The sequence below is a fragment of the Acyrthosiphon pisum genome, chromosome X (assembly GCF_005508785.2).
Source record: "Acyrthosiphon pisum isolate AL4f chromosome X, pea_aphid_22Mar2018_4r6ur, whole genome shotgun sequence".
Lineage (NCBI taxonomy): Eukaryota > Metazoa > Arthropoda > Insecta > Hemiptera > Aphididae > Acyrthosiphon > Acyrthosiphon pisum.
The window spans coordinates 114835789-114848493 of NC_042493.1; the positions used below are offsets into that span (position 1 = coordinate 114835789).

The window sequence follows — 12705 nt, forward strand, 5'->3', positions numbered from 1 at the left end:
AAACTTTATTGATATTTATAGAAAAAAAAACTAAAAAAATTTAAAACTGAAAATGTCCGTAAACAGCTCAAAAAGAGTCAAAATATTTTCAAAATTGTATGGTGTATAGGAAATGCTAATATAAACATTCAGTAAAATTTTCATGTATCTGCAGTTATTCGTTTTTGAATTACAACAAAATAAGGAAATCGCTACATGAGAAATCGAGTGAATAACCAGTGTTGTAAAAATTTGAATTTCAAACGATCATAAAAATTTAATTTGACTTTCTTATAGATATTTTTTGTTTGATAAAGGTAGATAATCTTATAAGGAATCTTGTATTACATTTTAAAATCTTAGATTTAAAAAGAAAAGTTTTTACGAATTCTTAACTCAAAATAATATGCTAATTTTCGTGATTTTTCCATATTTTGTCAATTTTTGAACTTTAAATGCTTATAAAAAAAAAACTGTGACTAAGGATTTTTAGTAGTTTTCATCTGCCTTTGAAACAATATACTTGGAGCCTTTTATTAAATTTTCAAGCTTTTTTGATAAACAAATAAAATTTTATTGATATTTGTCTGTATTTCTACTTTGTAACAGGGCTTGCAAATGTTATAATAACATTATATTTGACAAAATACGAATGAACTTTGTAAACGCAATTATAACGGAAAGCGATAATCAATAATAATTAAATACCGCAAAACAAAACGTAACGATTAACAAAATATATTATACTAGCTGAACCCGTGCACTTCGTTGCCCATTAAGTGTACCAACTATATATGTGACTCAAACTTTGTTCAATTCGTTATTTAATATTCGGTGTAGGTATGGTTTCAAAATTAATCTTCACTTTTCCGTTGCCCGGAATAAAAATTCTGATTCGCAGCAGTACATTATCAGGTGGGCAATCTACCTGCGGTAGATCGCGGACCCCGTGATGTATGTACGTTAGTGTATGATTTAACTCTAAAGTATCAAAGTTATACCAAGTTTGTCGTATTCTGCCTATGGTGGATTGATATAATCAATTAATACAAAATCCTAACCGTATACTAAAATCAGATGAATACCTACAAAAAAAATTCATTCAAATCGGTCTAACCATTTAGGAGTTCAGTCACAACACACGTATAGTAGAATTATTGCGCTTAGCAACACATTCTGCGATTCATTTTTATATTATATGAAATCAACAAACATGGCCGATTAACCAATAGCAACCAATATAATATAATGCACGGTTGTGCCATTGTTGTATTTTTGACATAAAGATTTGAGATTTCCTACCTTTCCAGTGGATTTTCCTAAAATTTTATTTCGTAAAAACCTTCTCCTGGCAGTTACGAACAACTTAAAAAAAATTTGAGCCAAATCGGACCAGCAGTTCTCGATTGATGAATTGTTATACATTTTTGTCTCCATTTTTATATACATAGATAATATCATTAAACAAAACGAAATTTATAGAATATCATTGACCGAAAAATAACGCAGAAGTACGGTACAGTGCAAAAATATAATATCTTTTGACCAATGTTTAATGTTGTCTAAAAAATATGGAGATAAGTTATTACCAGTTTTGGGTTTTAATGAAAATCCGGCGATACAAGATTCCGCGTATACCTTTTAATCCATACGATTCCACACAAAACTATGGTACGTTACAAATTGCATTTTAAAAATAATTTTAGACATAAAAAGAGATAATAATTATATACATGTTAGATATATAATAACATAATTTTGGTTTTACCTCTGATTCTAGCGTATTTTTAATTATTAATTTTAACTTATTTTTACTATTTTAGATTCTGAGTGGAGTGACCAATGTAATGATTTTACAATCATGTGTGTTTTTTTTTTAAATTTTAAATTTACTACAAGGTTGTTACATTGGTAGTTGAATTAATATTTTAAAAAAATAGACACAATATTTTTTTATAAGTACCTATTTAAAGTTTATTCTGCAATCAAAAAATATAAAAATATACATAAACACAGTTTTTTTACAGTTATTTTATTTTTAAATTTGGAAAAAATTACATGTTAAATAACCAAGAATAAAGATTTTAGTTGGTTTTTTTTTGTAATTTTATAATATTATTCAACTTACCGGCTACCGTATTAATAATAAGTAGGGTTAGGATGTTTATGATTTTGCATATTTTTTTTTAGGTTGTCCAATAGCATCCATTCTTATACAGAAATATGTTTCATGATATCTATATTCAAAATATCAAAATTTTATTTTGCATATAATTGCTTATTTTACCATTTCTTTTTAAAAAATGCATAATTTGTGTTTTTTTCTGTTTTTAAGCGCATATTTGACGGTTTTCGATGCAAAATGCTGAAAAACACCGTAATTTTATATATTTTACTGAATCTTATATAAGTTTGATTATCTGTATTTCACATATTATCACTTATTTATTGTTGAGAATTAAATATGGTTATACCTATACGGAGTAATGTAAAGCCATTACAATTTTATCAGATATTTAACAGAACGTTTAATAATTTATAGTTAATTTCCCTCTTGTCTACGACCGATGTAGAGTACCGTATATTGCACGTTTTATATTTTGTCGTGAACGTATTTGATTTATTAAATCACTCAGTTATGCCTAAAGTTAAAATTTCTTGTTCTAACCGATGGTTCAATCCTTTATTGCAAATTATGTGAAGTTAATGTCGGTAGTGAACGTCGGTTTACTGTTGAACAGCATTTGAACATCGCTAAACATATTCGATTAAGTAAACAAAAAGAAAAAATTATATACAACAATTAATATCAAACACAACCATTTTCAATTTGTCTATAATAATAAATGTTTATTGCATTTTTTGTCCAAAAATTTCTTTACTTTTTAATGCATATTTTTCAAATTTTTCATGCATATTTAGATGATTTTTAGTGCATAGGTGCATACATATTCATACATTTTTTAGTGCATAAATATCCTAACCCTAATAATAAGTAATAACTAGGGCTAGGATTTTGTAGCATTTGCATTTTCTTTCATAGTACTACAGGACATAGCTAATCAAAAACAAAATTCGATTCATTCATCACAGAGTTCAAATATGCAATTTTGATTTTGCATTTTCTTATGATATTCATAAATAAATGCTTTTTTGGTATTTTTTTGTCAGTTTATTAGCTTTTTAATTAGTTTTTGTTAATTATACGCATATATTAACATTTTTAGAACATTTACGTACATATTTATCTAAATTATTATTTATTGATTTACTTTAATTGTATTATTATATATATTTATTTAGTGATTTCGTAGTGAAATATTATCGCCTTATCGGAAAATATTTCTGAAAATAGATTCTTAGATTTTGTCAAAATGATTACCGAGTGGGGAGAAATGGTTACGTAATACGTTCACATTTATCGACATTTAATAAAACAATTTTTAATTTATTTTTTTCAATATTTATAAATTGTGCTTAGTTGTTCTAATTACTTGTTGTGAACATATAAAAATGTGTTTAATAAATTATTTTTTGATATTAAAAATATTTTTCAGCTAAACTTAAAAATGTTCAAGTCTATTTTAGTCATTTTCTTGGTTAAAATGCTTTTTTTTGTAGCATTATTGGCAATTTTTTAATTCCTTTATTGTAGGTTTTTAGTGCTTTATTTTCCTAGCCCTAGACTAATAACAATATAAATATAATATAAAATATCCTAGACGGACAAACCGTCTTGTCTAAGAATCGTTCTTCGTGTATAATGATATTATATCGTCGAATTCAAATTCAATAACATCTATTACACCCATTGGCCCACCTGTAACCTACTGTACAGCAGAGCGACATCCATTTACCCACTTTTTTATATCTTATCTTTGAAAATTTAATACAAGATTCAACTTAAGTTATTCTACTATTAACAGAAAAAAAAATTACTGGAAAGTCTAATTAATTTTTTACGAGCTTTTGAAACGATTTTCTTATTTTGTTGTTATTCAAAAACTTACAAACGCACGCACTCGAAACTTTCATAAAATGTTCATTATATAATCTTCTATACATGATAAAATGTTTGAAAACTATCCATTATTTTGATTAAAAAATTATACATTTAATGATATAATTCAAATTTGGATGAACCCAAATGATTAATGATTTTTTAGTATTTTAGTTATTTTTAAATTGTATTTGTCGGTATATGAAACTTTTATAGAGTATATAAATTATATTATTTTATGCACACTGACATTTTAAAATCTAATTTCTTTGGCAAAAATAATATTTTATATATATATTATATTATACGGGGTAAGTTTTCGGTATATACACACGCTATACGACATACGGTTTACCATATGCAGTAATAACTAATAAGCAGTGGCGAAGCGTCATAGGAGACAAAGAGACGACGCACTTAGAAATTAGAACACGGGACGAATAAAATATAAGTATTATTAATTTGTTTTATAAAATATTTAAAAATGTGAATTTTATTTTATACTATAAAATATATTATGATGTATGTTTCAGTATAATCTGTGGAAATTTGTACCTATATGGCTATATTATTATAGTGTTGTATAGTTATAGAATTCTTGAAATAGATTAAAAGCGCGCGATACGGCCGTGCGTACGAGCTGGCGATACGGGTCATTCCAATTAATATTATGGTATTATAATAATATTATCTAAATCGACGCAACGTCTCGTAAATATTGGCGCGCGGGTACAGACTACAGGGAAAATTCTAATGTGAGTGGGGTTAATATGTACGCTATGAGACACATTTCGTAATTATTCGTAATTACCTCAGTCCTCAATATTATTTATTATCGACGTCGCGGTCGCCATCGCATTGTCAATGGTAACGTGATAGGTACGTCGTACGTGTTTCTTAATATTAATTATTGTTTTAAATTGTGATTTGTCCTCATGGGCCATTGGCTGATGATTTAATTAATGCCAATTTTAATGGTGGAATTATTAGCTACTCATACGAAAAAAATGTGTACATTTGGATTTGTTATTGTATTAAATTATCATTTTAAGGAAGTTGTAACGTTTTTAATTTTTTTAATATAATATTTCAGTTCGTTTTTAGTTTTTGAACATTTATTTCTTACTATAGGTATAGATATAATAAAAATGGGGGGAGGGACTAGGCATATTATTTCCATATTTTTTTCAGTGTCTCCCCAACCAAAAACCTCACACCTCGCTACTGTTAATAAGTATGTGTATAATATCATCTCGCATATTATAATATTATTAATATATATGCTCACGCGCAGTGGTGGATCTAGAATTTTTTTTTTCGGAGGGGGGCATTGTCTTTTTCCAAGTTTTACGACAACAATATTTAAAAACAGTCCAATTTAATAACCTCGATCCTAGGTCGATGGGGGGGGGACAGGCACCTCTGCCCCCCTTAAATCTGCCACTGCTCACGCGGCGGCAGTACCTACCGATATAACATAATATGTCCACCGCAGGAGAATCTATCTGCCCTCATTGCTCCGCGCCTTACAAAATAATATATTTTTTTTTTTCGGGTTGAGGCTTCGACACTTGAGGTCATTAGCCTGTGGAACTGTGGGGGAGGGTACTGTACGGTTTGAACACGTGTGTGTTTGATTTGACAGTATTTTTAAGTGGGCACCCATAGGTGTCTGCCATGCCAATATAGATTATTGTATGTATTTTTTCGTAAATATACAGCCTAACACTCTGACCGGAATGAAGGGACAGGCCGTTGAAGTTCAAGAACGTAACGTTAACGTGATTACATTTTTTTCCCATTGCCTTGTGCAAACATGTATAACTTCAAAAAAAAAAAGTCGAGCGTAAATAAATAGAAATTTTTTTCGAGTGCCTGAAGTTAGAATTTCGTAAAAATCGTGAAAATGTACAAATTATTTTAAGTAGGAAATGTATACGTTTATTTTATCATTGTATATACTCGGATAAATTTTTCAAAATATTTCAACTCGTTTTGAGGTGTTTGTTGACATTTTCAATTTTCAATTTCTTCAGTTTTTTTCTTCTATAAATGTCAATAAAATTGTATCCATTGAGTCAAAGATCTTGAAAATTAAATAAAATAACCTCCACGTAGGTAGTTCATACAAAAAAATAATCTAAAAATTTATAAGCACAGTTTTTTTTATAGTTATTTCAAGTTCAAGTTTGGACGAAATTAGATACTTAAACGAAGTAGAACGATTTTGGTTTTGTGTTATAATTTGATAATATTATTCGTGGGTACTTGAAATTTCTAAAGTTCATTACTACCCATACAAATAATATTAACTCAACTTACCGGCTGCTGTATTAATAATAAGATTATAAATATAAACTATAAACTATCCTTGGGTGACCAACCGTCTCCGCTCAAAATTGTTTTTCGTATACCTACAATGGTATGATATCGTCGAATTCAAATTTTACAAAAATGAACTAATAGACCAACCTATTAAATTTTAAAATGGGAACAATATTTCTTATCAACAAGTTTTTTATACGACATACTTGGTACACCCATAATAACTTTAAGAATCGAATACAAGTTTTAAAACAGGCCTATAGGTTATTTCTCCTATAGGTTATATTTTATATCATAATTTCAACAGTGGAATGTCAAAGAAGTACGGAGTAAAAACATGTTCCATATTAGGTATAATTAGATTAACTGTATTATGTAATCTCTTTTTGTTCGTAGGTACCTATACCATAGACTTATTAATATATGGACTGTGTGCCCTCCATATCCTAGCTAATATTATTATAGGTTGACGAGTACCAAGAATATGATCATCGTTTGATTTTTGGGTTATACATCGTTTGCGCATCGATTGTTTAAAAGGTCGTACATCATTTGCGCATCAATATTAATTAACAATAGAACTGAAAAAAAAGGTGTATACTCAAAAGCGTTTAGTTTTTCTCAAACTTAGTATGTATATTTGTATTATAATTTATAATTATGACTGTAATATTCCTAATTGAACTAAACAAAATTTAGTTGAATTAATTTTTACTCAAACTACCTATATGTTATATGTATATTTTTTACTATAACTATGGTAATGTAATGTTAAATTTTTAACTACAAAATAATTTACAAATTTTAAGCTTTTGATAAATTTTGTCAACATTTGAACAATGCTTATTGAACAAAAACTTGTGCCTATGTATATTAAATTATTCAGTATCCATATAATATTATATGTGTGTACAATTATTTTTATACCCTTCTATTGTTTAGAATTTTGATGCGCATATGATGTATGATAATTTGGTGCAGGTAAACAGACGATGCACAAATGATATACGGCCGTGATACCTACTTATTTAATAACTTATTAATTAGGTTGAATGGTCAATGTAAATAATAATAATGATTGTTGGTTATTAGCACAGACGCACCTATTTAGTATGCGTTAGTAGTCGTCTATATATATGGCCCAGTGGATATTTTAAGGAATTATCACTGGGCGACATTAAAAAAAAAATGTCACGCAACATATTACCAATGAGCTTGTAAAAAACTTTTGAGTATTAATTATATAAATTAATAAATAATAATAAATAAATTATAACAATAGTTATTATATTGATTATTCATAGAAATGCACAGAATATTAATAATATTTCACCAATACCATTGAAATATTGATCATAAATACTACTATTTTTACTACCTAGTATTCACAACCAATGGTAATACGGTATAAGTATCATATTATGCAAGTATATATATTTTATTTAGGATTACTGTATTTTTTAATATATATCATTAGAGTTAGGATGTTGATGACTTTTGAATTTTTTTCCTTTTATTCTGTACAATGCTATCCTAGCTAAAAATTTGTTTCATGCTCCCTTGATGCAGAATATTCTAATTTTATTCTAACTAAATTTCTAATTTTATTTTGCATTTTTAGCTATAAATGCATTTTTTTTTGTTTCTTAACGTCATTTTTCAACATTTTTAAGTCATTTTTTCACCTTTTAGGGCATTTTTCACAAATTATAGATTTTAGGGCAAATGTTACACCCAAGTTTGGAAACAAATTTAATTTATTTAAAATCTAACTTTGGATTTGGACTATTAGTAAAAAATAATTTTAATATTATTATTGTGGGGTTTTTGTTGTGATTACATTTACCGCGTTCCGATGAGATTTAATTTATTTTTAATATTGAAATTTATTTATAAATTATTTAAATGCTTCTACTATTACACCCATTATTATACCCATATCTCTAATAAAAATTATTATTTATAAATAAGTTTTTTTACTTACTTAATTAGTATTTCTGATAATTTTTAAGGTCATTTTTTGAAGTTTTTAGGGCATTTTTGCACTTTTTTTAGGGCTTTTTTGAATTTTTTACGGAATTTTTGTGTGCTTTTAGGTCATCAACATCCTAACTCTAATTATCATTATTGAAAAGAGATACTGTATTTAGTATAAGTCCAAGCATAAAATATTAGATTTTTAATTATTTTATACTTATAGGTAGGTACCGAAAGTTACGAAAGTCGTCCTGTCGTCGTAGTATCGTATGGCGTATTAGGTACATTGAAGGCTTGAACTGTTTAAATGTTCAAACGAAATTATATACGTCATAAAAAATTAACAAAATTAAACATAATAAATAAAATTATATAGTTATTTCAAAAATCGAAATTTTTACAAAAGTCGTGGTCACTCGGTAAATAAATATATCATCAACTAGGCGACAAAAAATTTTCTCTGGGCTTAATTATATTATTTGAAATATCCACTAGCTGCTATATGTATCCATTCAATTGCGGCAGCTCGGAGGTTCGTTTTATCACTACTATCTATTCTATATTATACGTTTGTGTCGTAAAATGTTTAAATGTTTAAAATGTCGGTGAAATCAGAATTTGGCGAACGAATTTTGTTTCGAAGATATACCTGGCTAATCGAAGTTTTCCGTTTATGTTATTATAACCCATATATGCTACATTTTTCATCGGCTGAAGTGACGCCTGCGTAGCCACTCGCTCGCTGCGCTGCGCTTGGACAAAAAAAAATCGAAAATATCTCCCGATTTGTTGTGTAAAACCACCTTGGGGGTAGTCCTCGAAATTAAACAATGTTGTTAAAAAGCAATTATCGTCATGTAGATGACAGGCTAGTGGTTATAAAATTTATAATATTTAAAAAAAAAAAATGAATTTGTTATGGGCACCGGCTGCGCGTGACAGTCAAGTAGCGTTGTGTACAAGCACATAGACGCAGTTTCAGCCTGACACACCAAAGGTGTGTATTATTATTATTGCAAAATAATGACTTTGTTGATAATGGTTTAAATTATCGAATTGTCGAAATATCAGAATCACGAATTATTAAAGAAATCATATTATTAGTAGTGTAGTATGTGGCAAAGGTAGACAATCGCCGGGAGCACTACAGAAATGTTTGGGAGGAATTTTCATACTCTTTGCGCCCTCTGGTGCGGCCCTGCAGCTGGTCTCATCTTTAATTCCTTTTATTTTATTGATCCTTCATGAGCGCCGCGTCACGACGTCGAGTGTCGACGACGCGTCCAGGTCGCGTCCTGAATCCACGATTTAAGATATACAGGTTAAACATCGGCCTATAACGAATAGTGCTTTATGATGACTGGTGAAATGCTGGTGAACCAACTTACTATCCGAAACAGCTGAGACCCCCGATCACTAGCGCTCGTTGTGGTTTAAATATGTTAAATATATATATGATATCATAACGCCATAACAACTTACCACGGTTATCTGCTTTTGATACCAATAATACCTACAGTATATAGTATTATTGAATCTATAAACTTGTCCTCTCGGTGCGCTGGTAGTAGTGGGAACAGCTGATTCAGATGGTTAGTTCACCGGTCAAATTATGGGAGTTCGATACACAACCTGTATAATATCTTAAATCGTGATCTAAGATAATAATAATGATAAGATAATCACATAATAAGACGATAATATAATAAGATAATCTTGTTTGTTATCGCTTTTCGTTCGTTCGCTGTGTGATCGTATAGGTACTATTATGTTATTACATAATAATTAACAAAAATTGTAATTTGTTGTTGTACTTAATAATCTCGAATAACAATACTTACTTAGGTACATTTTGCTACGCCGAGTCGCTGTTTCGTCTCTGAGCTGACCGCATCAGCTCGCTTGGACGAGAATTCACTCAGTATTACGCTTCGGCGTGTGCAGCCGGGCTCGTAAGTATGTGATTTCGTTGCGTTTAATATGATATTTTAGGTTCGACTCTATTTTCGTTGCCTGTTACGTGTAGTGCACGATCGAGGAACGATCGGTCCATTTCGGTCGGTCGTAGAACTTCAGAACGTTTTCCGACGGACGTTTCTTAGATGCGTCGTAGACGATCACACCGAAACGGCACACTATTTGGCACACGATACACATAATAAGACTGCACTACCAAGACTGAACATTGTCGATTATTAGGCTGACGGAAAAGCAACTTGTACAAGTATGTATACCTATTATATTACTTGTAAGTTCGGTAGGTATGTATTTTATTTTGTACGTCCATGATGGTAACATTGCTGAATTTCGGCTGTGTTCGCTCTATAATATAATACTTAAACCACAGTTACTAAAAACATTTAAAAGTTCTGATTGTTTCTTAATTTCTGATTTTTAATTTATACTTTATGCTATTACACACTTTTCTTAGTGCCTACCTTATGGTAGGTATGGCTATAATTAAGAATGAAATAACAAATGTGTTTAAGCTTTGACTACCTAACGATGATATTAATGCGTACCATGATCGGACATAGACCACAATGAAAGATATAGAACAATGTTTAGCGTTTGATAGACCTAGTAGACCTACCTAGGTAGGTAGTGTGTTTTGAGTTTTACTCTGAGCATTTTTTTTACCTACCTAACATTCTAACTACAACTGTAGTAATTTATGATATGGATCATAACGTAATGTGTGTATGTGTGTGGTTGTGCTTTGGTTTTGCTGTGTTATTCTTAAAAGGTCGCTACCAATGCATTTGTTGTATTTGTCTTACAAACGCACAAAATAACAATTTTTTGTTTACCAGTTTAAATAGTGTGCTGTTAGTTTTGATCAAGTTTTGATATTAGGAGAATTGGCCTATTATAAAACTTTTAGGTGACAAAATTATCTGTGCTTAATCATTGGCAATTTTTTTTTGATATTTTAATTTTAGAGCATGATATGGGTTTGTAAAATATCACAAATTAAAAACGCTTATATCTCGCTTGAAAAATTAAAATATTAAATAAAAGCCGAAGCTTAACCTTAGACAATCTTCTTTCTTGAAATTTGGATAATAGGTCAATTCTCTCTAATATCAAAATTAACAAGCACACTATTGAATCTAATGAACAAAAATTTGGTATGTCACACCCATACGAATGTAGGATGGTGACAACAAATGCATGGGTAACATCTTCATAAGCCTACTATATAACTATCATGTTGGTTTTATTGTATTTAACTGTGCAATTATTTCTACGTATAATACCTACTGAAAAAAGAAACGGACAATTAATTGATTCTATAAAACTATTCAAGTTTATTTTTTTTTTTATAAAACTGTAAAATAATATATCTACTAACGTTACATATAATTATTTTTTTCAGATCAAAAAATATATTATTGTAAAATTATGCAATTAAGTGGAATAATAAATTTTAATCAACAAACATAGGGTCCTGTATTTATAATGGTGCGTATCATACTAGTTCATCTGCATGGTTAATTATTAATTATATAGAACATAAAATAGGTAAAAAGTGAATTTTTGGAAATTTAAGCCAAATTTAAAAAAAATCATTCATTATAAATATTAATAATTTTATTGAAGTAATTCAATCAGTTACTCATACATAGCGGAGTCGGTTTATCAGCTTAGAATATTTTATATTACATTTATATTGTTATTATTAATATAGTAGCCGGTAAAGCTTTAGTGGTAGTAAAGTTTTTTGACTTATTGAATAAAACTTAATTGAAATTTATAGAAGAAAAAAAACTAAAAAAAGGTGGGTAAGTGGATTTCGCTCTGCTGTACAGTAGGTTACAAATGGGTCACTGTATAATGGATGGTATTAAATTTGAATTCAATGATATAATATCATTGTATAAGAAAAACGATTCTGAGCGGAGACGGTATGTTAGTCTAGGTATAAGACATAATATTATATTAGCCATTAGGTACCTATAATAAATTCCAAATTAATCATATCATAATATTTATTAGGTACTTATAACCGCGTTATACATCAACAAAAAACCGTGGTACTATCATAGATATATAATAGTATACTTTAGAAGTTTCAAGTACCCACGATAATATTATACAATCACAACAAAATAACTAAAATAGTTATTCTAGGTTTTTAATATGTAATTTTGTCCAAATTTGTACTTAAAATGACTATAAAAATAAACTGTGTAAATGTATTTTATAGATTTTTTGGTAACAGTATTAAATATTTACGTGGAATCTTGTTTTAAATTTTCAATCCTTAGATATAAAAGTTGAACATTTTATAAATTTTTAACTACAAAATAATTTTTCAAATTAAATTTGATAAATTTTGTCACATTTGATCTTTAAATGCCTATAAAAAAAAATTGTGCCTATGTTTTTTATATTTTTCACTGATATTGTAACAATATATC

At 28.7% G+C, this 12705-nt stretch overlaps 1 long non-coding RNA gene across 1 annotated transcript in view; it reads left to right on the top strand.

Moving 5' to 3' along the window:
- Positions 1–10031: 10031 nt before the first annotated feature.
- The window catches only part of LOC115034844, a 6160-nt gene continuing 3486 nt past the window's right edge, over positions 10032–12705 (top strand). Inside the window, exons 1-3 of the long non-coding RNA XR_003840107.1 lie at positions 10032–10237; positions 10308–10505; positions 11661–11746. This is a non-coding gene — a long non-coding RNA (uncharacterized LOC115034844). The remainder of the gene's footprint in view (positions 10238–10307; positions 10506–11660; positions 11747–12705) is intronic.